We start from the raw sequence: 27,325 nt of genomic DNA, 5'->3' as shown, positions 1-27,325 counted from the left end.
CGGTATTTGTCCCCTCTCGATAGACGTGATACCGATGATGTGATCGTTGACACTGATGAAGACTCAATGTTATCTTCAGAAGTGCCAGGCAAGCAAAACCCCTTGTTCATTCCGATAAAATCCCACTCTCTCGCTCCTGCTCTCTTTTACTGCATTAGGACAACATCGATTCATCTGTTACTTGCTGCGGTAGCTGAACCCCTTTATCCTCTGCATGACCTGTCATTCCACAGTAAATAGATGAAACCCACTAGCATGAGTAGGAGTTGTTTGAGCCCTGATGTGCCTACTCATTCATGCTTGTTTGTCATGCCTGCTACTGCTTAGAGTTGAGTCAGGTCTGATTCATCGGGGATGAATCAGAGGTGTGTGAACATGTCCTACTGTGTGTGAGCTAAGTGTGTGAATACGATTTGGTAAAGGTAGCGGTGAGAGGCCATGTAGGAGTACATGGTGGGTTGTCTCATTGAAGCCGTCCTTAGGAACTGAGTTTTGTGTTTGTGATCCATGATTCAGCTACTACCATACATTGGGCCCTGAAATATGACCCCGCTCGACTTCTTATTCACCCTCGTCCTCTGTCCAGGAGTTGCAAGTAGTTTCTGGTGTTTGTAGTATGCTGGAGGCCGTGGACAGGCTGACCGTAGGGGTGGGCTGTGATGCGGTAGGCACGTGGCCGGGTAAACCGGGCGCCCGTTTGGTGTCACGGAACCCTGTTCACATCGTTTGGGGCTGTGAGCGAAACTCCGGCCGGATCTCCTCATGGATGGAACCCGAATAGGCGATAAACCTGGACTAGAGACTTGAGTGTTTAGGTAGGTCGTGGTCTACACCCACGTCGGCTTTCGCTTGAAGTCTGCCGAGCACATGTCGTGTGCAGACGCTAAGTGGTGGAAACATGTATGAAGAAGTACACCCCTGCAGGGTTAATATGATCTATTCGAATAGCCGTGTCCGCGGAAAAGGACTTCTGGGTTGCTTATATCAGTTCATAGACAAGTGAAAGTGGATACTCTAAAATACGCAAGATAAGCGTGAGTGCTATGGATGGCGTTCTCGTAGGGAGACGGGAGCGGATCCATAGTGGTGTATTGATATGGTGAATATGTGGACTCGTGTGCGCCACCTCAAAAGTTACATTGCAGTCGTAGTTCAGGATAGCCACCGAGTCAAAGCTGGCTTGCTGCAGTTAAACCCCACCATCCCCTTTGTTGATAATGAAGCATATGTAGTTAGTTCTGATGTAAGTCTTGCTGGGTACATTTGTACTCACGTTTGCCTATTTTATGTTTTTTGCAGAGAGACTTCGGTCTCACTAGTAGTTTCGCGTGGACTTCGACGTTTAGCTTGTTACCTCAGCTACGATCTTGTGCCTCGGCAGGATCTGGTAGATAGTCAGGCTTCTCAGCCTTTTTCATTTATAGATGTCTGTACCCAGACATGATAGCTTCCGCTTGTGCTTTGACTTGTATGCTCTGAGTGTTGGGTCATAAGACCCATGTTTGTAATATCTCGCTCCTCGGAGCCTATTGAATAAATTACTTGAGTTGTAGAGTCATGTTGTGATGCCATGTTGTATTTGCACATATCGAGCATAGTGTGTATATGTTATTGAAATGCTTGGTATGTGTGGGATCTGACCATCTAGTTGTTTATCTTTAGTAGCCTCTCTTACGGGGAAATGTCTCCTAGTGTTTCCACCGAGCCATGGTAGCTTGCTACTGCTCCGGAACACTTAGGCTGGCCGGCATGTGTCCTTCTTCGTTCTTGTGTCTGTCCCTTCGGGGAAATGTCACGCGATGAATACCGGAGTCCTGTTAGCCCGCTACAGCCCGGTTCACCGGAGTCCTGCTAGCCCAGTGCTACAGCCTGGATTCACTCGCTGATGACCGACACGTTCGATGCTGGGTCATGGATGCATGTCCCTGTAAGTCTGCGCCACTTTGGGTTTACGACTAGCCATGTCAGCCCGGGCTCCTTATCATATGGATGCTAGTGACACTGTCATATACGTGTGCCAAAAGGCGCAAACGGTCCCGGGTAAAGGTAAGGCGACACCCGTGGGAATACCGTGCGTGAGGCCGCAAAGTGATATGAAGTGTTACATGCTAGATCTATGTGGCATCGAGTCGGGGTCCTGACAATCTAGCCTGTAGAAGAACATCAGTCCCCGAACAAAGGGTGTAGCGGGAAACCGAGCCCCTGGATGAAGTGGGGGATGAACACCACCTTCTTGTCTGGCTTGGGCGTGGGGATGACCTGGCCCTCTTCTGGAGCCCGGTGTGCGACATCGACGGACAGATAGCTGGCGTGCTTCAGATCCTGAATGTCATTGTTGGTAACGAAAGATGCCTCCCACTTGCCGTTGGCCCCTGACCCGACCATGGTTTGAGAGAGGGAGGGCTTGGATGGATTCTTTGTGGAGGAACATGACTAGGCACTGGAGCTCCAGAGTTGGGAGAGCGACAGCGAGAGGAGGAAGAAGGTGCAGGCTGATAGCGGCAGCCCTCCCCCTTTTTATATAGGACACCAAGATGCAAAGGGTCCCTTCTTATGCACTACAAGCCTCTCCACTTCACGATAAACTCGTAGCGTTATGCATGGGTGGCGCGATCAAAATCATTGATCATATCCCCTAAAAAGAGAGGCACGATGCCTGCCTTGATGAGGTATGCCAATGGAGGCGTCCTCGAGCCGCGCATCGAGAATTTCCAGTCGTTCGGTGTTATGTCCGGACGTGACCCTTCGCCGAAAGTTGTCAGATAAGGGCACTGTTCACATTGAGGGCATTTTGACATTTGGGGCTAAGTAAAGCCGATACTTTGGATTCCGGGCACAACCCACTTCCGAGCTCAGGACAGGATGGAGAACTCGCCTCACAAGCCGAAGACTGCAGGATATGCGGATGCCGTCCACAAACCCCGACGTTGAATGCTAGTTCAGGGGCTACTAAGGGAGTCCTGGATTAGGGGGTCCACGGGAGGCTGGCCTGTCTCTCATGGGCTGGATTGGTGGGCCACATTGTATTCGGACCGAAGGCCTTCTGTACCTTGGAGTACAACCCAAGGCAAGATGGAAAATCCGATGTTTTCTTTGTAATCGACTATCTGTAAACCCTAGCACCCCTAGTGTCTATATAATCCAGAGGGCTTAGTCCGTAGACACCAGAGGAACAATATTTTGTTCTGGTCCTTTAAGGCCTGCAGCAAACGATAAACATTTCTCAGATGCTTAACTTGGCTGTCCCGCCCGATTCAAGGCTCGGGGGCTACTGGGTTAGTATTTACATTTGGCTGTTGGAACTCATCTCTTACCTACATATCGGTTGGCATAAGGTTGGAAATTCCCTCGAGACATGTTCGGGCTGCTCCGAGATATGCGTCGACCGAATTGAAAGCATTAAATTCTTGGTCGGTAAAGGCGGCCTGGCGCAGGGACTCCTTCCATCGCTGGTGATTCATCACACTTTCAACTTCCGAAATGGTAACTGAAACATCCTCAAGATCTTCCACATGCTGATGTATTGTGGGATCTCCCGCATTAACCCTCGCCCGCGCTGAGGATCTTCGGCCACTCCCTCACACTCCCTTGATGTCTTCAGACGATTGGGGTGGTACCTTCTTCCTGTTGACCCGGATCGAATTTCAGCGAAGCCACACATAGATCAGGCCAGTGATGAACTAATGGCAATTTTAGAGCATATTACCTCTTTTCCGAAGATGCGATGGCCATGTTCGCTTTCCGTTTGGAGGCTCCTTTGTTGGATGGAATTGACGATGCCTCCGTAGGTGTTCGGCATGAGGTACGGTGGCCCTTGTGAGTAGAAGTTAGTGTAGCCGGAGTAGCGGAAGGCGAGCACCTTGTTGGAAAGGATGCCTTCTTGCTACTTACGACAGAGGAGGGGAGAATCCCAGGATGATCGGTTGTGATGGCCACCTTAGAACCACCGAGGCTTTCCTGAAAGAAAACTTTGTCCTCAAAGTCAATCGATATCTCCGGATCCTCGTGAAAGCCTGGGTCGTCGTCATGAGAATGATCCTTTGGTTGAGGAGTGGGGCCGCTAATGCCTTCAACTTGGCATCTCCAGCTCTGTTCAAAAAAATGGTTGAACCGATCAGTATTCAGGTGTGATATCCTAGCTGAGTTTAAACTTACCCATTCAATGGGGTTGTAGCCCGAGTAGCCTTTCTAGTTTCTTGGGCGAGCGAACTCTTCTTCCTCTCCCTTGAAAAGATCTGCCAAAATGGCGGCCATTGCTTTTTAGTTGTCTAGTCCCTGCCGCTTGTAGTGGGATGCATCGCTTGTCCCGTTGTAGCGCCACAGAGGGTGCATCCTTTGCTGGAGAGGTTGCACACATCGATCGGTTGCCTCGGCCATTACATCGACCATGGTCAATTTACCGTGGGCCAACACCCTTATCTTGGCGGCCCGGTATCGCAGCTCGGTGGATTCCTCCTGGGAGGAGCTTCGGGGCCACCAGTTGAATTGCTTGTTTAGCAGAGCGCCCGAATACTCGGTAGGACCCTTTGGACTGGTTCGGACAGGGGGACATCTTCAATATAAAACCACTTTGAAGACCAGTCTTTGGAGTACCGATGAGGTATCCGGTGCCGACTATCCGACACACTTCGGATTTGCCTACTTCAACAATCGAGCCCCCGTGGGTACGAGGGACAAGGCAGAAATACGTCCTCCATAGCTCGAAATGGGCTTCACAACCCAAGAACATCTCGCAAAGCGTGACGAAGCCAGAAATATGCAAAACTGATCCCGGGGTAAGGTGGTGGAGTTGGATCCCATAAAACTCAAGCAGGGCCCTTAAGAACGGATGAATGGGAAATCCCAGGCCTCTTAGGAGGAAGGATACGTGACATACCCTCACATCCTTATTTGGATTGGGAAAGTTCTCCGCGAAAGCCTCGCCATTGGCCGAGGTCAGCCCAGTACGAATGGGTACGAGACCCGCCACGGGGAGATACCCTTGCCGCTGGAGGTCGCACAGCTGGAGCCACTAGATGGAGCAGCTGGGCCAGTCGCCCGGAAGATGGTCGCGAGGACGCAAGGATGAGCCAGGGACACCGGCCATGAGCCTTGAGGAATTTTCTCTGGGGCGGGATTGAATTCCTTTCTTGGGTATAGATGGACCACTTGATGTGTCCTTGGCCTATTTAGTAGATATGTTCCTGGTCCTTGCTGGTTATTTTCATAAAAGACACAATACTGCTCGCCTTCTGACGGCTGCACAAAAATCGAGGGTCGCTCTCGACAAAGTTAATGGTAAGGGGCCCGCCATGATCTGATGGATCAAGAAGTCATCGAAAACCGAATTGTTAGAGTTAGCCGAACAGGGTGAAGATGAGGAACTCATCTCGGAAGCCGAAGATTTTGGTAATCACGGGACGATCATCAACTATGGGCTCCAGTGCTGAAGGGTACTTCAGGGGCTACTGATGGAGTCCTGGACTAAGGGGTCCTCGGGATGCCGACCTATATCACATGGGCCAGACTGGTGGGTCGCCCTGTATCCGGACCAAAGACCTTTTGTGCCCTGGAGTGTACTCCAAGTCAAGACGAAGATCCGGCGTGTCCTTGATGTAATCGACTATCTATAAACCCTAGTACCCCTGGTGTCTATATAAACCTAAGGGTTTAGTCTGTCGATGCTAGAAGAACAATCTCCATCCTACTAGTTAGGGTTTAGTTTGTCTGATCTCATGGTTGATGTACTCTGTAACCCTGTTATACACAAGCAATATAATCAAGCAAGACGTAGGGTTTGACCTCCTAGAGAGGGCCCGAACCTGGGGAAACATCGTGTCCCACATCAACTGTTCGTCATCAATCCAAGATCCACTATTCAGGGCCCCCTATTCGAGATCTGTCGGTTTTGACACCAACAACTAGTAATCCCATGCTATTGCTAAAGTTTAGCTGTAGCGCTGTAGCAGTAGTGCGGCGGCCCGCGCTACCGCTAAGGTAAAACCCTGTGCTACTGCTAGCCTTTTCCATAGTAGTATCCATGTCCATGTACGGATGCGTGAGGTTTTTTGCGGGTTGCCGTTGAAGATGCCCTTAGGAGCTTCAAACTCGTTTCTTATGTCTTGTCTCACACACTTCACTTACAACCTAGGGGAGGCCACCCCTGGACTTAGTTTATCAATTTGAGCGTGGTGCTTAGGTAGATGAACCGATCTTTATAAGGAAAACTGTTTTACCACTTGTGTTGCTAACCCTTTGTGATATAAATAAAAGTAAATTAAAAAACCAACCAGTCGTCGGATCCTCCTCTGTCCCAATGTGGTCCGATGGCGCAATCCGCTTCGGCAGATGGATGGACGGGATTTGGGGGGGCAGTTGCTCGTCCATGTTAGCATCTCCCTATGATGCCACCGCCACTTCCCTTTCTCACTGCCGGCGTCGCCGCACCCTTGCAGGACGAAGCCGAGGACGGGACACCAATGGACGAGGTGGACGAAGTCTCTTTTGCGGCAGTGCGGGGTCGGGTTTGATGACTTCTATGGCGGCGGATCAGGACCCATGACGAGGATGGGGAGCAAGGATGGCGGATTGCGAGGGCTTGTGTGTGGGAAATGTAGGAGGAGACGAGAGGAGGAAGGGTTTGGTGGATTTGATGTAATTTTCGATGGGGTAGGGCTATTAGGTCTGACGTGACGGACACGCCCGGGCGCCCCCATATCCCCCATATTTGGGCTGGATATGAGCGGTGCTAGTCAACTTAGGTGTTTGGGACCCGTTTAACAAGCCCGTCTCAATCGAATTTTGTGGCCGATCAATGACCGGGTTGTCCTCCCTAGGCGTTTCTGCCGGGTTTGGTGCACCCGGTTGCAGATGCTCTTAACATGCGCGGAACGGCGGGACGTGTCGTGGAATTGTAACGTCAGATGTCCTCGTGAAAGGACTTAGTCGTTGAGCCATCGCGATGGGTTAGCTTAAAGGGGTTAAACCAGACAAAGGACACGAGAGTTTTATACTAGTTCGGCCCCTTACGATGAAGGTAAAAGCCTACGTCTAGTTGTGATGGAATTATTGGGGTTTCGATTGCCAGGGAGCAAACACGCTATGCCTGGCTTTCGAGTTGTTGTTTCTTGTCCCTGAACCATCGTCGGGTCGTCCCTATATATACACAGGTTGACGCCCGGCCGGTTTACAAAGTCCCGAGGCCGGCTCATACAAGTGTCCGGCTCGGTCTCTGCTTTCCTAACTTACAATACAAGCTATACAACTATGGTGGTTTACAACTATTGGCCCTAATCCGCCTTTGGGCTCTGGACCTCTAAGCTTCATCAGTAAAGCGCCATCTTCTTGGTCTTCATGGGCTTCAACATAGTTGAGGGTGAACCGGCCCCTCCTGGGCGGTTTACACTCAGTAGTTATATCCCCAACATTAGGCCCCAGGTTGATTTGAACCTGTTCATGTCAATCTTCAATACTTAGAAAAATTCCGTGAACATCTTCTTACGATTCTCATAAACCGCCATGATGTCTTCTCCTATAAAGTTTGTTAAACCGCCATGACGTCATATTCCGAATATTGCAGTGAATCATCATGACGTCATCTCTGTATAAAGAGATAGTAAAGATTCCCTTCATTTAATTAACTCCCGAAGATTGAGGCGACAGTTGTGCCCCCTTTCGCCGCTTCAGGCTCCTCGATTCTCGCGCCTGCCGCTTATTCCCTTTCCTTTATAAATAAGATCGGGGGTCCTTCCATTTTCCCCCTTGCCTCTTCGCGTCGTCTTCCTCTTCACGACCCTGAAGAACTCAAGCACCGCCGCCCCGTCGACCCTTCATCCTGCACCGACTAGGCCGATGCATCACCCTGTTTGTACCAGAGATCTCACGACGCTCCTCCGCCGCTGCATGGCAATGGTAAGCTTTCTTCCTGTATCCCTAGATTTTTATTAGGGCTTCGTGTTCATCCATGTTCAGCAATGTTCATCTATCTTCATTGCTTTCCCCCTATACCCTCGTCGAATCTAGACTAGGTTTGTATTTTCCTTCTGCAGCTGGATTTGTAGTTTTAATCTGCAGTACTACAGCATCTTGCTGTTCCTGGATAGATCCCATCTGAATCCTCTCTGTTCCTCTTGACGCCATTGTAGGGTTCAGAATATTTTTCTTTACTGAACCACGGTAGATCCAAAATTATATCACCATTTTGTGAAACTTGTTTCTGCAACACTTAGTGAATTTCAGCTCTGCTACTTCCAGTATAGGCGGTTTAACTTCATAGAAAATCATAATCCGCCTGGTACCATTAGCCCTCACTTAAACTGCCATCCTGACTTGAGTAGCAATAGCCGGTTTAACATGTATATATACCTTGATTAAATTCCCCGGTTTAACACCGGTTTGTGCACATCAACCTTGAATCATAAACCGGCTTTCGTACTTCCTTTTCAGTTTTTCTTCCAAAATGACCAAGCAATTCGCCGCTTGCAACTGGGTTCCTCCCCGGATCACAGAAACGCAGCTTAATGGATATGTTTTAACTGGCGCTTTGGCCAAAAAAGATGTCCTTCATTGGCGGTTCCTGGCCCTGAGTGCCCTCCAGTACCTCAAGATGGAGAAGTGATTGTGTTCATGCAGCATCTAGGCCAGGGGTTTAGCGCTCCCGGTTCAAAGTTTTTCCTGGATGTGCTTGCCAGCTTCCAACTCAATCCTCAGGATATTGGACCAAACTCTGTGTCCAACATATGCAATTTCCAAGTGTTCTGTGAAGTTTATCTTCAAGAAGAACCAACTGTTGAGCTCTTCCGTGACTTCTTCCACTTAAACCGCCGAACCGAATTCTCTGACGGCCCCAATACTGAACTTGGCAGAGTGTCGATTCAGAAGAGGAAGGAAGTCGATTTCCCTCATGCCAAACATCACAGCCATCTGAAAGACTGGAATCAAACATGCTTCTACTGTCAGAACACCGCGCCTACTGATGAAAACCCTCTGCCGGGTTACCGCGCTCACCGGCTTAGTAACAGCCATCCACTGGCTCAACGGCTCACTGCTAAAGAACGACAAGCTTATGCACCTCAACTTGCTAAGCTCCGGGCTTTTCTAGCAAATGGCTTAACCGGCATTGACCTAGTTCGTTGTTGGGTTCCATGGTGTATCCTGCCCTTAAGTCGCTGCACCAGTTTAATGCATGAATATACTGGGAACATCAAAGACCCTCAACAGTATCATGAAATAGAATGACTGACGATGAAGTCACTGAATCTATGAAGAAGATGCTGGATGAACCGATCACTGAATGCAGCAAAACCGGATTGGCCCCCTTCTATACCTCCAACAAACCGCCAGCAGTAAGAAGTTTACCTTTTCTACCTTTTTTGATCCGTCTCCGCTTTAACATTGTTCTGATAACCCTTTGTTTGATTTTACAGGCCAAAGATCCTTTCTGGAAGAGGAAAGCTTCAGACAAACCGGTGAGGGCTCCTCGTGCAAAAAAGCAAAGTCACAAAGAAAGCAGGCAAGAAGAAAACTGCCGAGTCCTCTTATCCGCCCGAAGATGTCGATGAATCGGAACAAGAGGTAGAACTTGACTCCCTTGGCTCATTTTTCGTACACCTTATTAACAATGACTATTACCAGGATGATGCGGAAGCCAGTCGTGCTGACCATGTTGAGGTAATCTCCCTTTCCTCCGATTCAGATCATGTGGCGGTTCAAAAACTTCGACGTGCAGTTAGGAAAGTAAAACACTCTCACCCTCTTGCTCATTTGGATCCACAATTTTCTTTGAAGACACAGCAACATGAAGGTCGTCGCACAACTCGGCATAGCGGCCAACAGGTCACTTCCTCCGGTTTACCGGATACACCAACCTGGAAGCGTCGTCCAGAGGTTCCTTGTTCTTCCAAAAAATCTTATCCTTCAGCAGGTTGCTTCCGATATCCACTTAATCCGTCTGATTCAAATTACCAGGTGACTTCCAACTATTCCTATGGCGATTCATCAACCAACCAAATGCCTCCCCTCAAAACCGTCCCTGGGTAAGTACGCTGAAGTTTTAGTTATCCTTCTTGCGCCTGATATATGATACTAACATTTTCTTGTTATTTTGCAGTGCCAAAGGCCGGCTCAGCAAGAAAGCAAGAATAGATGCTTCTGCAGAGGATGTTGAACCGGAGAAGATCCCAGAAGACGCTGGTGGGAATACTGACACTGCCATGGATGATCTTATGCCTCAAGATCAAGATTCTTATGTTGATCCGCCAGAAATTAACCCAGCTAGTCCTCATGCTGATCCGCCCAGCCCAGCCAAAGACATAGATCTGCCGAGCCCAGTCAGGGATACTGCCAATCCGCCAAACCCGTCAAAAGGTAGCGATGATGATGTTATTATCACTGGTACTGGTCACACCATCCCTGGCAATCCAGTTGCCTTATCAAAGCATACTGCCAAGGAGGAATTCGCTGCTATGGGCAAGGGAAAAGGAAAAATAGACTTATCCAGCTTTGTTAACCTTACTGCCGAGGAGCTCCATTCTGGATTCTTAAACCGCCTATACACAAGCCAGGATTATGAAGCCGGTTTGGTGAACTTAATGAAGGAGTGCTACGAGGTAATCTTCAAAACATGTTAAACTGTCTTGTTCTGTATATCAACTCCATTGTAGCCCCCAAGAGCTGATTTATCTCTTAAAGATAAACCGGGACTTTTAAGATCAAGAACATTTCAATTGAGTAGCCCCCAAGGGTCGGTTTACCTTATGAAGATGAACCGGGACTTTCTGTTAAACATTTTGTCCTTATTAACTGCCTCCACCTTTGATTTGACTGATCAATTAGGCATTAGCACCCAAGAGCCAAGCTTAATACTTGTATTGAGACTTGGGACTTTAAAATATCCGTTTTAAGAAGCAATCGCATTAGCCCCCAAGTGCCAAGTGTATAACTTGTTATGTGCTTGGGACTTTGAGAGAAATATTAATAGCTTCATCATCTGACTTTTGCAGGCCGATATAAACACCAAAGATTCCCAAATCACCGATCTTCAAGAAAATATCAAGTCCCAGCAAGAAGAGCCCTCTAAAGCCAAAGAGGAGCTAAAGGGCGCTTTGACAGCCATGGAACAATTGAAGGATGGCTTCAAGAATGAATGCGCCAACTGGGAATCTGAGAAGGCTGCTTTGTTGAAGCGGGCGGAAGACGCCAAGGTAGCTCTTAAACCGGTGGCAGAAGAGTTAACCTGGCTGAAGCATCAAGTGAATGCTATGACTTCTGCAATATTTGGTAAGCACCTCGTGTAAAGAGTTTCCATATCCATCTTTGAAGCTGCCGGTTTAACCTTAAATTCTTAAACTGTTGCAGGTAGCCGTATTGCTCATTTAGGCGCAGATATGCGAATGAAGTTGAAGGCAGCCTATACGTTGATTGAGCAACTGTATACTGGTGATCAACGAGTTATCTGTGCGGCTTCATATAACAAACCGGCACCAATTTTGATCAAGGACACTCTGGCCAGGCTATCAATGACTCCTGCTTAGATAGAGGAGGTGAAGCGATCTGCTACTAGGGCGGGCGCGTTATCAGTGCTGACTCGTGCTAAAGCTTAGATAGCCGACCTTGATCCGGTTGATATTGCAAAGGGTTATCCTGGCGAACAGGCAGATGGGTCAACCTTTGATAGTGAAGCCCTTAAAGCTCTGACAAAGGAGATGCACCCACTGGCAAGCCAATTGGCTGAAGAGGCTAACTTGTCCACTTATTGGTCTTTCTATGATGCAGATAACAGACGGGTTGATGCTGCTGTGAAAGAAGTGCAGAATCTCATCCCGCCAATCCGTAAGCACACCTATGCCCCTGACATTGAACCGTCCAATCTTATAAGTGAAGAAGTTGTCTTCCAGGCTTTAACCCGGATTGACTGGACCACCATTGACTTGCAGCCACTGGGTGGGGAGGAGGAGGTTGAACCGACGCCAGAGGATCCATCAACTTCACGTCAACCTGGTGACGAGTCTTAATCCGGCAATAGGCTTGGTTTCCCTAGATTGTTGTGTGAAGAACAATCATTATTTTGGGCCTCAAAGCGCCTTGTAATAGGCTAGTTAAAATATTGTGATCTGCTGCACTGATACATGACTTTGTTTGATCCGCCATGATATTTGCTAGGCTTGCTTATATACTTTGATAATTTCATGCAATCCTTGTGTCTGCATAAAAAGAACTTTCCGGGCGGTTTACCGCCGGACAGGTCATAATGCCCAATAAAAAGCCAGGTTAATTACCAAAGCTGAATCAAAATATGAAATAGATCATACCTGTGATATTAAATCACTTAGTTGGTTTACCAACTAGAATTATAGTAAGGGTAAGAACCCAAATCTTGAGTATTGATAACTCTCACCATGCAGTGTTGGTGTATATGATAAGCCATACCGGGTTGTGATAAACACCGGATGATCATGCTGGCGACATGTAGTCAAAGCCAGTCTGGGTTATTAAACACCGGTTTGATTAGAAATAGGGTCTGACAACTTATAGCTGAAAGCCAAGCCGGGTTAACAAACACCGAGTTATTATGATGACTGAAAAGCCATACCGGGTCAATAGACACCGGTTCAAGATAAACTTTATCAAAGGGTAAAAACTTGGCAAAAAGCAAATGAAAACCATGTAGTCGAGGCTTTTCAAGGTCTGCCAGGCCCAAATTCGAGGCTTTTCATGGGCTGCCAGGCCGCTGAGTTAAACCATTTTGCAAAGCCTTTTAAGATGGACCTCCAACTAACCAATCGTCATTTTAACTTTGACAAGTTCAGGGTATGTATAAGATTGACTTTCCAAACTTTCGGCGGGTCATGCCATGATTACCTGGATAGGAGTGGCATACTTGATGAAGGCATGTTAACCCGGGGTTTTAGGTGAATACACCAGGCTTCCAAGTCGTGCTTTATAGCATATTACAAGGGTCCTTTCAAACTCTTTGTTGGAGTGCACAAAGAGCCCCCAAGTAATTTTTGTGAGCTGTGCTCAATGGGTGCCTATGTTTGAGCTGTGCATAGCATCCAGACTCTCTTTGGCCCCTTGGGTGTGAAGCTCCCAAGCTGTATTGTGGCATGATAGCCCCCATGTATGGCTTTGTCAGCTGAAGCCCCCATGTAACCAAAAGATATTTGAAGAAAACGGCAGAGGCCCTGCTTATAGCAAGGATGCCGGTTTATTATATTGATCATAATATATACATTGTCGAAATATGTACATAAGAGGAGCCTATAGCTCAGGTGTAGTAAGGCCGAAGGAGAGCTATGTTCCACGGCCGCCGGGTCTCCTCCTCAGATCTGCGTGAGCGTCTCGAACGTCAATGAGGTAGTATGATCCGTTGTGCAGATTCTTGCTGACCACAAAGGGCCCTTCCCAAGGTGGGGATAACTTGTGCATATCGGTCTGATCCTGGATGAGCCGGAGCACTAAGTCGCCTTCTTGAAAGGTTCTTGTTTTAACCCGGTGGCTGTGATAACGCCGCAGGTCTTGCTGATAAACCGCCGAACGAGCCAAAGCCATGTCCCGCTTCTCATCTAACAGGTCCAGTGCTTCCTGACATGCTTGCTCATTGTCAGCTTCAACATAATTGGCAACCCGGGGCGAGTCATGCCGAATATCACTTAGGAGGACTGCCTCTGCCCCATAAACCATGAAGAAAGGTGTATAACTTGTAGATCGGTTTGGGGTGGTGTTTATACTCCATAACATAGATGGTAATTCTTCCACCCAACAACCCGGCGTCCGCTTCAAAGGAACCATAAGCCGGGGCTTGATACCCTTCAAGATTTATTGATTAGCTCTCTCTGCTTGACCATTAGACTGAGGGTGAGCCACGGATGCCACATCAAGCCGGATGTGCTCTCATTGACAAAATTCCTCCATCTCACCTTTGGAAAGGTTCGTGCCATTATCCGTGATGATGCTGTGTGGAAAGCCAAAGCAGAAGATGATCTTTTTGATAAATTGAACCGTCGTAGTTGCGTCACACTTGCTTACGGGCTCTGCTTCAACCAATTTAGTGACCTTGTCAACCGCCACCAACAGGTGGGTCTTCTTATCCTTGGGTAGCTTAAAAGGTTCCACCATATCAAGCCCCCAAGTAGCAAACGGCCAAGTGATGGGAATCATCCGCAGCTCTTGAGCCGGAACATGAGCTCGGCGTGAAAACTTCTGACAAGCGTCACACCGCTTTATCAGATCCTCAGCATCAGCATGACCAATAGAACCCATGATGAAAAGCTTTAGCCACCAGGGACTTTGAACCGGCATGGTGACCACAATCCCCTTCATGGATCTCACGTAGAATCTCTTGAACTTCTTCAGGAGAAACACAACGCTAGAATACGCCTGAAACGCTGCAGTGGTGTAACTCGCCATTGTGAATAACCATGGACTTTGATCGCCGGACTATCTGTTTGGCTAGAACTTCATCATCTGGTAGCTCGCCCCGGTTCATATACGCCAAATATGGAACCGTCCAATCCGGAATTACATGTAAAGCGGCTACCAATTGGGCCTCCGGATCAGGAACAGGTAAATCCTCCTCTGCAGGCAACTTAACAGACGGGTTATGCAAGATATCTAAAAAGTTATTGGGTGGTACCGGTTTACGCTGAGATCCCAGCCGGCTTAAAGCATCTGCTGCTTTGTTTTTGCACCGATCAATATGCTCAACCTGATAACCTTTGAAGTGACCTGCCACAATATCCACCTCGCGTCTGTAAGCCGCCATGAGTGGATCCTTAGAATCCCAAGTGCCAGAAACTTGCTAGGCCACCAGATCAAAGTCTCCAAAGCATCGTACTCGGCTTAAATTCATTTCCTTGGACACACGAAGACCATGGAGTAAAGCCTCGTATTCAGCTGCATTGTTAGTACAAGGAAACATTAAACGGAGAACATAACAAATTTTATCACCTCGAGGGGAAGTAAGGACAACTCCAGCCCCCGAGCCCTCCAATTGCCTGGATCCATCAAAGTGAATAGTCCAGTATGTGTTATCCGGGTTGTCCTCTGGTGCCTGTAACTCGGTCCAATCATTGATGAAGTCAACAAGCGCCTGGGATTTGATGGCTGTCCTGGGCATATATTTCAACCCATGTGAACCAAGCTCAATTGCCCACTTTGCAACCCGGCCAGTTGCCTCCCTATTCTGAATTATATCGCCCAAAGGAGCAGAATTGACCACTGTGATAGGATGGCCTTGAAAGTATTGCTTGAGCTTCCGACTCGCCATAAAAACCCCATATACCAGCTTCTGCCAATGCGGATATCGTTGCTTCGACTCGATGAGCACCTCACTGATATAGTAAACCGGCCGTTGAACCAGATATTCCTTCCCAGCCTTCTTGCGCTCAACCAAAATTGCCACACTAACGGCACGAGCATTAGCAGCCACGTACAATAATAAGGGCTCCTTGTCAACCGGAGCAGCAAGGACCGGCGGTTCAGCTAACTGCCGTTTCAAGTCCTCAAAGGCCACATCAGCTGCATCACTCCAGACAAAAGTGTTTGTTTTCTTCAACATCTGATATAGAGGGATCGCCTTCTCTCCCAAGCGGCTAATAAACCGACTTAGGGCTGCAATTCGACCCGCCAGACCCTAAACATCATTAATACATGCCGGTTTAGCCAACGATGTAATCGCCTTGATCTTTTTCGGATTAGCTTCAATGCCTCTGTTGGACACCAGAAAGCCTAAGGGCTTGCCTGCTGGAACACCAAAAACACACTTGTCCGGATTAAGCATCATCTTATAAACCCGAAGATTGTCAAAGTTCTCCTTAAGATCATCTATCAATGTCTCCTTCTTCCTTGATTTTACTACAATGTCATCCACATATGCCTGAACATTGCGCCCAATCTGAGTGTGAAGACAATTCTACACACAGCGCTGATAAGTTGCCTGGGCACTCTTGAGCCCAAAGGGCATAGAAACATAGCAGAAGGCTCCAAAGGGAGTGATGAAGGCTATCTTCTCCAACTCTTAACTGCCATTTTGATTTGATGATAACCTGAATAAACATCCAAGAAACTCAAACAATCACAACCCGCCGTCGCATCAATGATCTGATCAATACGCAGGAGAGCAAAAGGATCTGCCGGACAATCCTTGTTCAAATCTGTGTAGTCCACACACATGCGCCAAGTGTCGTTTTTCTTAAGGACTAGCACCGGATTAGCCAACCACTCGGGGTGAAACACTTCGATGATAAACCCAGCAGCCAACAGCCAGGCTACCTCCTCACCAATGGCCTTGCGTCTTTCCTCGTTAAAGTGGCGAAGAAACTGCTTGACCGGTTTAAACTTGGGATCAATATTGAGAGTGTGCTCAGCGAGTTCCCTCGGTACACCTGGCATGTCAGAAGGATTCCATGCAAAAATGTCCCGATTCTCATGGATGAACTTGATGAGCGTGCTTTTCTATTTTGGATCCAGATTGGTGCTGATGCTAAACTGTTTGGATGAATCACCGGGAACGAAATCAACAAGTTTAGTCTCATCATCCGGTTTGAACTTCAGGGTCGGGTCATGCTCAGTGGTGGGCTTCTTCAGAGGGGTCATGTCCGCCGGATCAACATTGTCTTTATGGAACTTCAGCTCCTCTGTAGCACAAACCGACTCAGCATAGGCCGCATCACCCTCCTCGCAATCCAAAGCGATCTTACAACTTCCATGGACAGTGATGGTTCCCTTATGACCCGGCATTTTGAGCTGTAAATAAATATAGCAGGGCCTCGCCATGAACTTCGCGTAAGCCGGCCGTCCAAACAGTGCATGATATGGGCTCTGGATTTTCACCACTTCAAAGGTCAATGTTTCAGACCTGGAATCGTGCTCATCGCCAAACACAACCTCCAAAGCTATCTTGTCAACAGGATATGCCGATTTACCTGGTACTACACCATGAAAGACAGTGTTTGGCGGTTTAAGACTCTTGTCTGTCAACCCCATGCGATGGAAGGTTTCATAATACAGGATGTTGAAACTGCTCCCTCCATCCATCAGCACGTTGGTAAATTTGTAACCTCTCACCTGAGGTGCCACCACTAAAGCCAGATGACCCAGATTATCAACCCGGGGCGGATGATCCTCTCTGCTCCACACAATGGGCTGCTCGGACCATCGCAAGTAACGTGGCACTGCCGGTTCAACAGCATTAACTGCCCTCTTGTGAAGCTTCTGATCGGGCTTGCACAAGATAGTAGTGAACACATGATACTGCCCGCCATTCAACTGCTTTGGGTGACTCTGAAAACCTGAGTGCTGTTGATTTCCCTGATTATTCTGTTGGTTATTGCCTCCTTGGTTATTTTGATTGCCCTGATTATTCTGAAATCAAGAGTTTGAACCGCCGGCACCATGAAAACCTGGACCTGAACCGCCCGACGGACCCTAATCATACCGGAAGAGATCAGAGTTTTTGAACTCCTTCATAATGAAAAAATCCTTCCAAAGATGTGTTGCTGGAACCTCCTTGGTCATGTGCTTTGGGCAGGGCTGGTTTAACAGACGCTCTAGATTCATACCTCCACCGCGCTGGGGCGGTTTACCTTTACGACACTGCATATTGGTGTTAGCCACAAAATCTGAATTATCTGCTTTGCGCTTACCATTATTCCCATGGCTCCCTTGGTTGTGTTGCTGTCCCTTTGCACCGCCGTTCCTCTTTCCCTTCTCCGGTTTCTCCTCATCAGAATCGGGATCCTTGGCATTATCAGAATCGACATATTTAACCAAGGCTGCCATAAGCGTTCCCATGTCATTGCGGTGGCGCTTGAGCCGTCCCAACTTCATCTTCACTTACTTAAACCGACAATTACGCTCCAATGTTATGATTGCTTGGCCAGCATTAATACGGTCCGACGAATGCAAGACTTCTGAAACCCGGCGCACCCAATGAGTTGTTGACTCGTTCTCTCCTTGAACATAGGCATCCAAATCCACAATGGGCATAGGTTGTTTGCATGTATCCTTGAAGTTTGCTATAAACTGGGCCTTCAATTGGTCCCATGACTCGATGGAGTTGGCGGGCAGGTTTTTCAACCAAGTGCGGGTTGTCCCTTCCAACATCATGGTAAAGTATTTCGCACATGCCGCTTCATCTACATCTAGCATCTCCATCGCCATCTCATAACTTTCCACCCATGCCTCGGGAGGTTGATCGGCGGTGTAATTAGGCACTTTACGTGGACCCTTGAAATCCTTGGGAAGTCGCACATTACGGAGAGCCGGAATGAGACACGGTACTCCCCAGGAGCTAAAAGCCAGCCCGGTGCCTCGGCCTACCGACACCGCTGGCGACTTGCGTATTGTGCTGCTAAAGCGGCCTCCCTTCATGCTCTACCATTATCCACCAGGTACTGAGCATTTGCCTCACCGTGCGCCGTATTGGGCCCTTGAGGGGCATTACAGCGCCACACACTGTTGGACACCTCTGGTTCATCTATGTGCCTGCTATAACTTTTGCTTGGATGGGGGGTCGGGTGAATCCTGTCTCGGCTGTATGAATAAGCTATTGGAAATATGCCCTAGAGGCAATAATAAAAGGATTATTATTATATTTCCTTGTTCATGATAATTGTCTTTTATTCATGCTATAATTGTATTATCTGGAAATCGTGATACACGTGTGAATACATAGACCACAATACGTCCCTAGTAAGCCTCTAGTTGACTAGCTCATTGGTCAACAGATAGTCATGGTTTCCTGACAATGGACATTAGATGTCACTAACAACGGGATCACATCATTAGGAGAATGATGTGATGGACAAGACCCATTCCTAAGCATAGCACAAGATCGTGTAGTTCGTTTTGCTAGAGCTTTTCCAATGTCAAGTATCTCTTCCTTAGACCATGAGATCGTGTAACTCCCGGATACCGTAGGAGTGCTTTGGGTGTACCAAACGTCACAACGTAACTGGGTGACTATAAAGGTGCACTACAGGTATCTCCGAAAGTGTCTGTTGGGTTGACACGGATCGAGACTGGGATTTGTCACTCCGTGTGACAGAGAGGTATCACTGGGCCCACTCGGTAGTGCATCATCATAATGAGCTCAAAGTGACCAAGTGTCTTGTCACGGGATCATGCATTACGGTACAAGTAAAGTGACTTGCCGGTAACGAGACTGAACGAGGTATTGGGATACCGACGATCGAGTCTCGCCAAGTAACATATCGTCTGACAAAGGGAATAGTATACGGGGTTGCTTGAACCCTCGACATCGTGGTTCATCTAATGAGATCATCGAGGAGTATGTGGGAGCCAACATGGGTATCTAGATCCCGCTGTTGGTTATTGACCGGAGAACTGTCTCGGTCATGTCTGCATATCTCCCGAACCCGTAGGGTCTACACACTTAAGGTTCGGTGACGCTAGGGTTGTATGAATATGAGTATGCAGCAAACCGAATGTTGTTCGGAGTCACGGATGAGATCCCAGACGTCACGAGGAGTTCCGGAATGGTCCGGAGGTAAAGAAAACTATATAGGAAGTGCTGTTTCAGCCATCGGGAAAGTTTCGGGGTCACCCGGTATTGTACCGGGACCACCGGAAGGGTCCCGGGGGTCCACCGGGTGGGGCCACCTATCCCGGAGGGCCCCGTGGGCTGAAGTGGGAGGGGAACCAGCCCCTAGTGGGCTGGTGCGCCCCCCTTGGGCCCCCCTACGCCTAGGGATGGAAACCCTAGGTGGGGGGGGGGGCGCACCACTTGCCTTGGGGGGCACTCCACCCCCCCTGGCCGCCGCCCCCCTTGGGAGATTGCATCTCCCAGGGCCTGCGCCCCCCCCCCCTGGGGGCCTATATAAAGGAGGGCAGGGGGAGGGCAGCCTCACCCAAGTCTTGGCGCCTCCCTCCCCCTGCTACACCTCGTCCTCCTCCCGCAGCAGCTTGGCGAAGCCTTGCCGGAGTTCTGCTGCATCCACCACCACGCCGTCGTGCTGCTGGATCATCATCAACCTCTCCTTCCCCCTTGCTGGATCAAGACGGAGGAGACATCACACTGACCGTATGTGTGTTGAACGCGGAGGTGCCGTCCGTTCGGCGCTAGGATCTCCAGTGATAGGATCACGACGAGAACGACTACCTCAACCACGTTCTTTTGAACGCTTCCACTCGCGATCTACAAAGTGGTATGTAGATGCATCTCTCCCATGACTCGTTGCTTAGATGAACTCATAGATGGATCTTGGTGAAACCGTAGGAATTTTTTTTATTTTCTGCAACATTCCCCAACAGTGGCATCATGAGCTAGGTCTATGCGTAGTTCTCTATTGCACGAGTAGAACACAATTTTGTTGTGGGCGTAGATCTTGTAAACTTGCTTGCCGCTACTAGTCTTTTCTTGCTTCAGAGGTATTGTGGGATGAAGCGGCCCGGACCTACCTTACACGTACGCTTACGTGAGACAGGTTCCACCGACTGACATGCACTAGTTGCATAAGGTGGCTAGCGGGTGTCTGTCTCTCCTACTTTAGTTGGAGCGGATTAGATGAAAAGGGTCCTTATGAAGGGTAAATAGAAGTTGACAAAATCACGTTGTGGTTATTCGTAGGTAAGAAAACGTTCTTGCTAGAACCCAATTGCAGCCACGTAAAAGATGCAACAACAATTAGAGGACGTCTAACTTGTTTTTGCAGCAATTGTCATGTGATGTGATATGGCCAGAAGTTGTGATGAATGATGAATGATATATTGTGATGTATGAGATCATGTTCTTGTAATAGGAATCACGACTTGCATGTCGATGAGTATGACAACCGGCAGGAGCCATAGGAGTTGTCTTTATTTTTTGTATGACCTGCGTGTCATTGAAGAACGCCATGTAAATTACTTTACTTTATTGCTAAACGCGTTAGCCATAGAAGTAGAAGTAGTCGTTGGCGTGACAACTTCATGAAGACACAATGATGGAGATCATGGTGTCATGCCGGTGACGAAGATGATCATGGAGCCCCGAAGATGGAGATCGAAGGAGCTATATGATATTGGCCATATCATGTCACTACTATATAATTGCATGTGATGTTTATTATGTTTTATGCATCTTGTTTACTTAGAACGGCGGTAGTAAATAAGATGATCCCTTATAATAATTTCAAGAAAGTGTTCCCCCTAACTGTGCACCGTTGCTAAAGTTCGTCGTTTCGAAGCACCACGTGATGATCGGGTGTGATAGATCCTTACGTTCACATACAACGGGTGTAAGACAGATTTACACATGCAGAACACTTAGGGTTAACTTGACGAGCCTAGCATGTACAGACATGGCCTCGGAACACAGAGACCGAAAGGTCGAACATGAGTCGTATGGAAGATACGATCAACATGGAGATGTTCACCGATGATGACTAGTCCGTCTCACGTGATGATCGGACACGGCCTAGTCGACTCGGATCGTGTAACACTTAGATGACTAGAGGGATGTCTAATCTGAGTGGGAGTTCATTAAATAATTTGATTAGATGAACTTAATTATCATGAACTTAGTCTAAAACTTTTGCAAAATATGTCTTGTAGATCAAATGGCCAACGCTCATGTCAACATGAACTTCAACGCGTTCCTAGAGAAAACCAAGCTGAAAGATGATGGCAGCAACTATTCGGACTGGGTCCGGAACCTGAGGATCATCCTCATAGCAGCCAAGAAAGATTATGTCCTAGATGCACCGCTAGGTGAAGCACCCATCCCAGAGAACCAAGACGTTATGAACACTTGGCAATCACGTGCTGATGATTACTCCCTCGTTCAGTGCGGCATGCTTTACAGCTTAGAACCGGGGCTCCAAAAGCGTTTTGAGAAGCACGGAGCATATGAGATGTTCGAGGAGCTGAAAATGGTTTTCCAAGCTCATGCCCGGGTCGAGAGATATGAAGTCTCCGACAAGTTCTATAGTTGTAAGATGGAGGAAAACAGTTCTGTCAGTGAGCACATACTCAAAATGTCTGGGTTGCACAACCGCCTGTCCCAGCTGGAGATCAACCTCCCGGACGAGGCGGTCATTGACAGAATCCTTCAGTCGCTCCCACCGAGCTACAAGAGCTTTGTGTTGAACTACAATATGCAGGGGATGGTGAAGACCATTCCTGAAGTATTTTCAATGCTGAAGTCAGCAGAGGTTGAAATCAAGAAAGAACATCAAGTGTTGATGGTCAATAAGACCACTAAGTTCAAGAAGGGCAAGGGTAAGAAGAACTTCAAGAAGGACGGCAAAGATGTTGCCGCGCCCGGTAAGCCAGTTGCCGGGAAGAAGTCAAAGAATGGACCCAAGCCTAAGACTGAGTGCTTTTATTGCAAAGGAAAGGGTCACTAGAAGCGAAACTGCCCCAAATACTTAGCGGACAAGAAGGCTGGCAACACTAAAGGTATATTTGATATACATGTAATTGATGTGTACCTTACCAGTACTCGTAGTAACTCCTGGGTATTTGATACCGGTGCCGTTGCTCACATTTGTAACTCACAGCAAGAGCTGCGAAATAAGCGGAGACTGGCGAAGGACGGGGTGACGATGCGCGCCGGGAATGGTTCCAAGGTCGATGTGATCGCCGTCGGCACGCTACCTCTACATTTACCTACGGGATTAGTTTTAAACCTCAATAATTGTTATTTAGTGCCACATTTGAGCATGAACATTGTATCTGGATCTCGTTTGATACGAGATGGCTACTCATTTAAATCCGAGAATAATGGTTGTTCTATTTATATGAGAGATATGTTTTATGGTCATTCCTCGATGGTCAATGGTTTATTCTTAATGAATCTCGAACGTAATGTTACACATATTCATAGCGTGAATACCAAAAGATGTAAAGTTGATAACGATAGTCCCACATACTTGTGGCACTGCCGCCTTGGTCACATTGGTGTCATGCGCATGAAGAAGCTCCATGCTGATGGACTTTTAGAGTCTCTCGATTATGAATCATTTGACACATGCAAACCATGCCTCATGGGCAAAATGACCAAGACTCCATTCTCCGGAACAATGGAGCGAGCAACCAACTTGTTGGAAATCATACATACCGATGTGTGCGGTCCAATGAGCGTTGAGGCTCGCGGAGGATATCGTTATGTTCTCACTCTCACTGATGACTTGAGTAGATATGGGTATGTCTACTTGATGAAACACAAGTCTGAGACCTTTGAAAAGTTCAAGGAATTTCAGAATGAAGTAGAGAATCAACGTGACCGAAAGATAAAATTCTTACGATCTGATCGTGGAGGAGAATATTTAAGTCACGAATTTGGTACACACATAAGAAAATGTGGAATCGTTTCACAACTCATGCCGCCTGGAACACCTCATCGTAACGGTGTGTCCGAACGTCGTAATGCACTCTATTGGATATGGTGCGATCTATGATGTCTCTTACCGATTTACCGCTATCATTTTGGGGATACGCTCTAGAGACAGCTACATTCACTTTAAATAGGGCACCGTCTAAATCCGTTGAGACGACACCGTATGAATTATGGTTTGGGAAGAAACCTAAGCTGTCGTTTCTAAAAGTTTGGGGATGCGATGCTTATGTCAAGAAACTTCAATCTGAAAAGCTCGAACCCAAGTCGGAAAAATGCGTCTTCATAGGATACCCTAAGGAAACCATTGGGTATACCTTCTACTTAAGATCCGAGGGCAAGATCTTTGTTGCCAAGAACGGATCCTTTCTGGAAAAAGAGTTTCTCTCGAAAGGAGTAAGTGGGAGGAAAGTAGAACTCGATGAAGTACTACCTCTTGAACCGGAAAGTAGTGCAGCTCAGGAAAATGTTCCTATGGTGCCTACACCGACTAGAGAGGAAATTAATGATGATGATCAAGGTACTTCTGATCAAGTTGCTACTGAACTTCGTAGGTCCACAAGGACACGTTCCACACTAGAGTGGTATGGCAACCCTGTCCTGGAAATCATGTTGTTAGACAACGGTGAACCTTCGAACTATGAAGAAGCGATGGCGGGCCCAGATTCCAACAAATGGCTTGAAGCCAAGCAATCCGAGATAGAATCCATGTATGAAAACAAAGTATGGACTTTGACTGACTTGCCCGATGATCGGCGAGCGATAGAAAACAAATGGATCTTTAAGAAGAAGACGGACGCGGATGGTAATGTAACCATCTATAAAGCTTGACTTGTCGCTAAGGGTTATCGGCAAGTTCAAGGGATTGACTATGATGAGACATTCTCTCCTGTAGCGAAGCTTAAGTCCGTCCGAATCATGTTAGCAATTGCCGCATACTATGATTATGAGATATGGCAGATGGACGTCAAAACGGCATTCCTTAACGGTTATCTTAAGGAAGAGCTGTATATGATGCAGCCGGAAGGTTTTGTCGATCCTAAGAATGCTAACAAAGTATGCAAGCTCCAGCGATCCATTTATGGGCTGGTGCAAGCATCTCGGAGTTGGAACATTCGCTTTGATGAGATGATCAAAGCGTTTGGGTTTATGCAGACTTATGGAGAAGCCTGCGTTTACAAGAAAGTGAGTGGGAGCTTTGTAGCATTTCTCATATTATATGTAGATGACATACTTTTGATGGGAAATGATATAGAATTCTTGGACAGCATTAAGGCCTACTTGAATAAGTGTTTTTCAATGAAGGACCTTGGAGAAACTGCTTACATATTAGGCATCAAAATCTATAGGGATAGATCGAGACGCGTAATAGGTCTTTCACAAAGCACATACCTTGATAAGATTTTGAAGAAGTTCAAAATGGATCAGTCCAAGAAAGGGTTCTTGCCTGTATTGCAAGGTGTGAGATTGAGATCGGCTCAATGCCCAACCACGGCAAAAGATAAAGAAGAGATGAGTGTCATCCCCTATGCCTCAGCCATAGGATCTATTATGTATGCCATGCTGTGTACCAGACCTGATGTAAACCTTTCCATAAGTTTGGTAGGAAGGTACCAAAGTAATCCCGGCAAGGAACACTGGACAGCGGTCAAGAATATCCTGAAGTACCTGAAAAGGACAAAGGACATGTTTCTTTTTTATGGAGGTGACGAAGAGCTCGTCGTAAAGGGTTACATCGACGCTAGCTTCGACACAGATCTGGATGACTCTAAGTCACAAACCGGATACGTGTATATGTTGAATGGTGGAGCAGTAAGCTGGTGCAGCTGCAAGCAGAGCGTCGTGGCGGGATCTACATGTGAAGCGGAGTACATGGCAGCCTCGGAGGCAGCGCATGAAGCAATTTGGGTGAAGGAGTTCATCACCGACCTAGGAGTCATACCCAATGCGTCGGGGCCGATCAAACTCTTCTGTGACAACACTGGAGCTATTGCCCTTGCCAAGGAGCCCAGGTTTCACAAGAAGACCAGGTACATCAAGCGTCGCTTCAACTCCATCCGTGAAAATGTTCAAGATGGAGACATAGATATTTGCAAAGTACATACGGATCTGAATGTCGCAGATCCATTGACTAAACCTCTCTCGCGAGCAAAACATGATCAACACCAGAACTCTATGGGTGTTTGATTCATCACAATGTAACTAGATTATTGACTCTAGTGCAAGTGGGAGACTGTTGGAAATATGCCCTAGAGGCAATAATAAAAGGATTATTATTATATTTCCTTGTTCATGATACTTGTCTTTTATGCTATAATTGTATTATCCGGAAATCATAATACACGTGTGAATACATAGACCACAATACGTCCCTAGTAAGCCTCTAGTTGACTAGCTCGTTGGTCAACAGATAGTCATGGTTTCCTGACTATGGATATTAGATGTCGCTGACAACGGGATCACATCATTAGGAGAATGATGTGATGGACAAGACCCATTCCTAAGCATAGCACAAGATCGTGTAGTTCATTTTGCTAGAGCTTTTCCAATGTCAAGTATCTCTTCCTTAGACCATGAGATCGTGTAACTCCCAGATACCGTAGGAGTGCTTTGGGTGTACCAAACGTCACAACGTAACTGGGTGACTATAAAGGTGCACTACAGGTATCTCCGAAAGTGTCTGTTGGGTTGACACGGATCGAGACTGGGATTTGTCACTCCATGTTACGGAGAGGTATCACTGGGCCCACTCGGTAGTGCATCATCATAATGAGCTCAAAGTGACCAAGTGTCTGGTCACGGGATCATGCATTACGGTACGAGTAAAGTGACTTGCCGGTAACGAGACTGAACGAGGTATTGGGATACCGACGATCGAGTCTCGGACAAGTAACATACCGTCTGACAAAGGGAATAGTATACGGGGTTGCTTGAACCCTCGACATCGTGGTTCATCCGATGAGATCATCGAGGAGTATGTGGGAGCCAACATGGGTATCCAGATCCCGCTGTTGGTTACTGACCGGAGAACCGTCTCGGTCACGTCTGCATATCTCCCGAACCCGTAGGGTCTACACACTTAAGGTTCGGTAACGCTAGGGTTGTATGAATATGAGTATGCAGCAAACCGAATGTTGTTCGGAGTCACGGATGAGATCCCGGACGTCACGAGGAGTTCCGGAATGGTCCAGAGGTAAAGAAAACTATATAGGAAGTGTTGTTTCGGCCATCGGGAAAGTTTCGGGGTCACCCGGGATTGTACCGGGACCACCGGAAGGGTCCCAGGGGTCCACCGGGTGGGGCCACCTATCCCGGAGGGCCCCGTGGGCTGAAGTGGGAGGGGAACCAGCCCCTAGTGGGCTGGTGCGCCCCCCCTTGGGCCCCCCTACGCCTAGGGTTGGAAACCCTAGGTGGGGGCCGCACCACTTGCCTTGGGGGGCACTCCACCCCCCCTGGCCGCCGCCCCCCTTGGGAGATTGCATCTCCCAGGGCCGGCGCCCCCCCCTGGGGGCCTATATAAAGGAGGGCAGGGGAGAGGGCAGCCGCACCCAAGTCTTGGCGCCTCCCTCCCCCTGCTACACCTCGTCCTCCTCCCACAGCAGCTTGGCGAAGCCCTGCCGGAGTTCTGCTGCATCCACCACCACGCCGTCGTGCTGCTGGATCATCATCAACCTCTCCTTCCCCCTTGCTGGATCAAGACGGAGGAGACGTCACGTTGACCGTACGTGTGTTGAACGCGGAGGTGCCGTCCGTTCGGCGCTAGGATCTCCGGTGATAGGATCACGACGAGAACGACTACCTCAACCACGTTCTTTTGAACGCTTCTGCTCGCGATCTACAAAGTGGTATGTAGATGCATCTCTCCCATGACTCGTTGCTTAGATGAACTCATAGATGGATCTTGGTGAAACCGTAGGAAATTTTTTATTTTCTGCAACGTTCCCCAACATAAGCCTGCTGCTGCACCATAGCAGTCTGAAGAAGATCCCTGGCCCGCCGCGTCTCAACTGC

This window comes from Triticum aestivum, chromosome 3B (genome assembly GCF_018294505.1).
Source record: "Triticum aestivum cultivar Chinese Spring chromosome 3B, IWGSC CS RefSeq v2.1, whole genome shotgun sequence".
In the NCBI taxonomy this organism is placed as follows: domain Eukaryota; kingdom Viridiplantae; phylum Streptophyta; class Magnoliopsida; order Poales; family Poaceae; genus Triticum; species Triticum aestivum.
Note: the sequence above shows the minus strand (reverse complement) of the source record.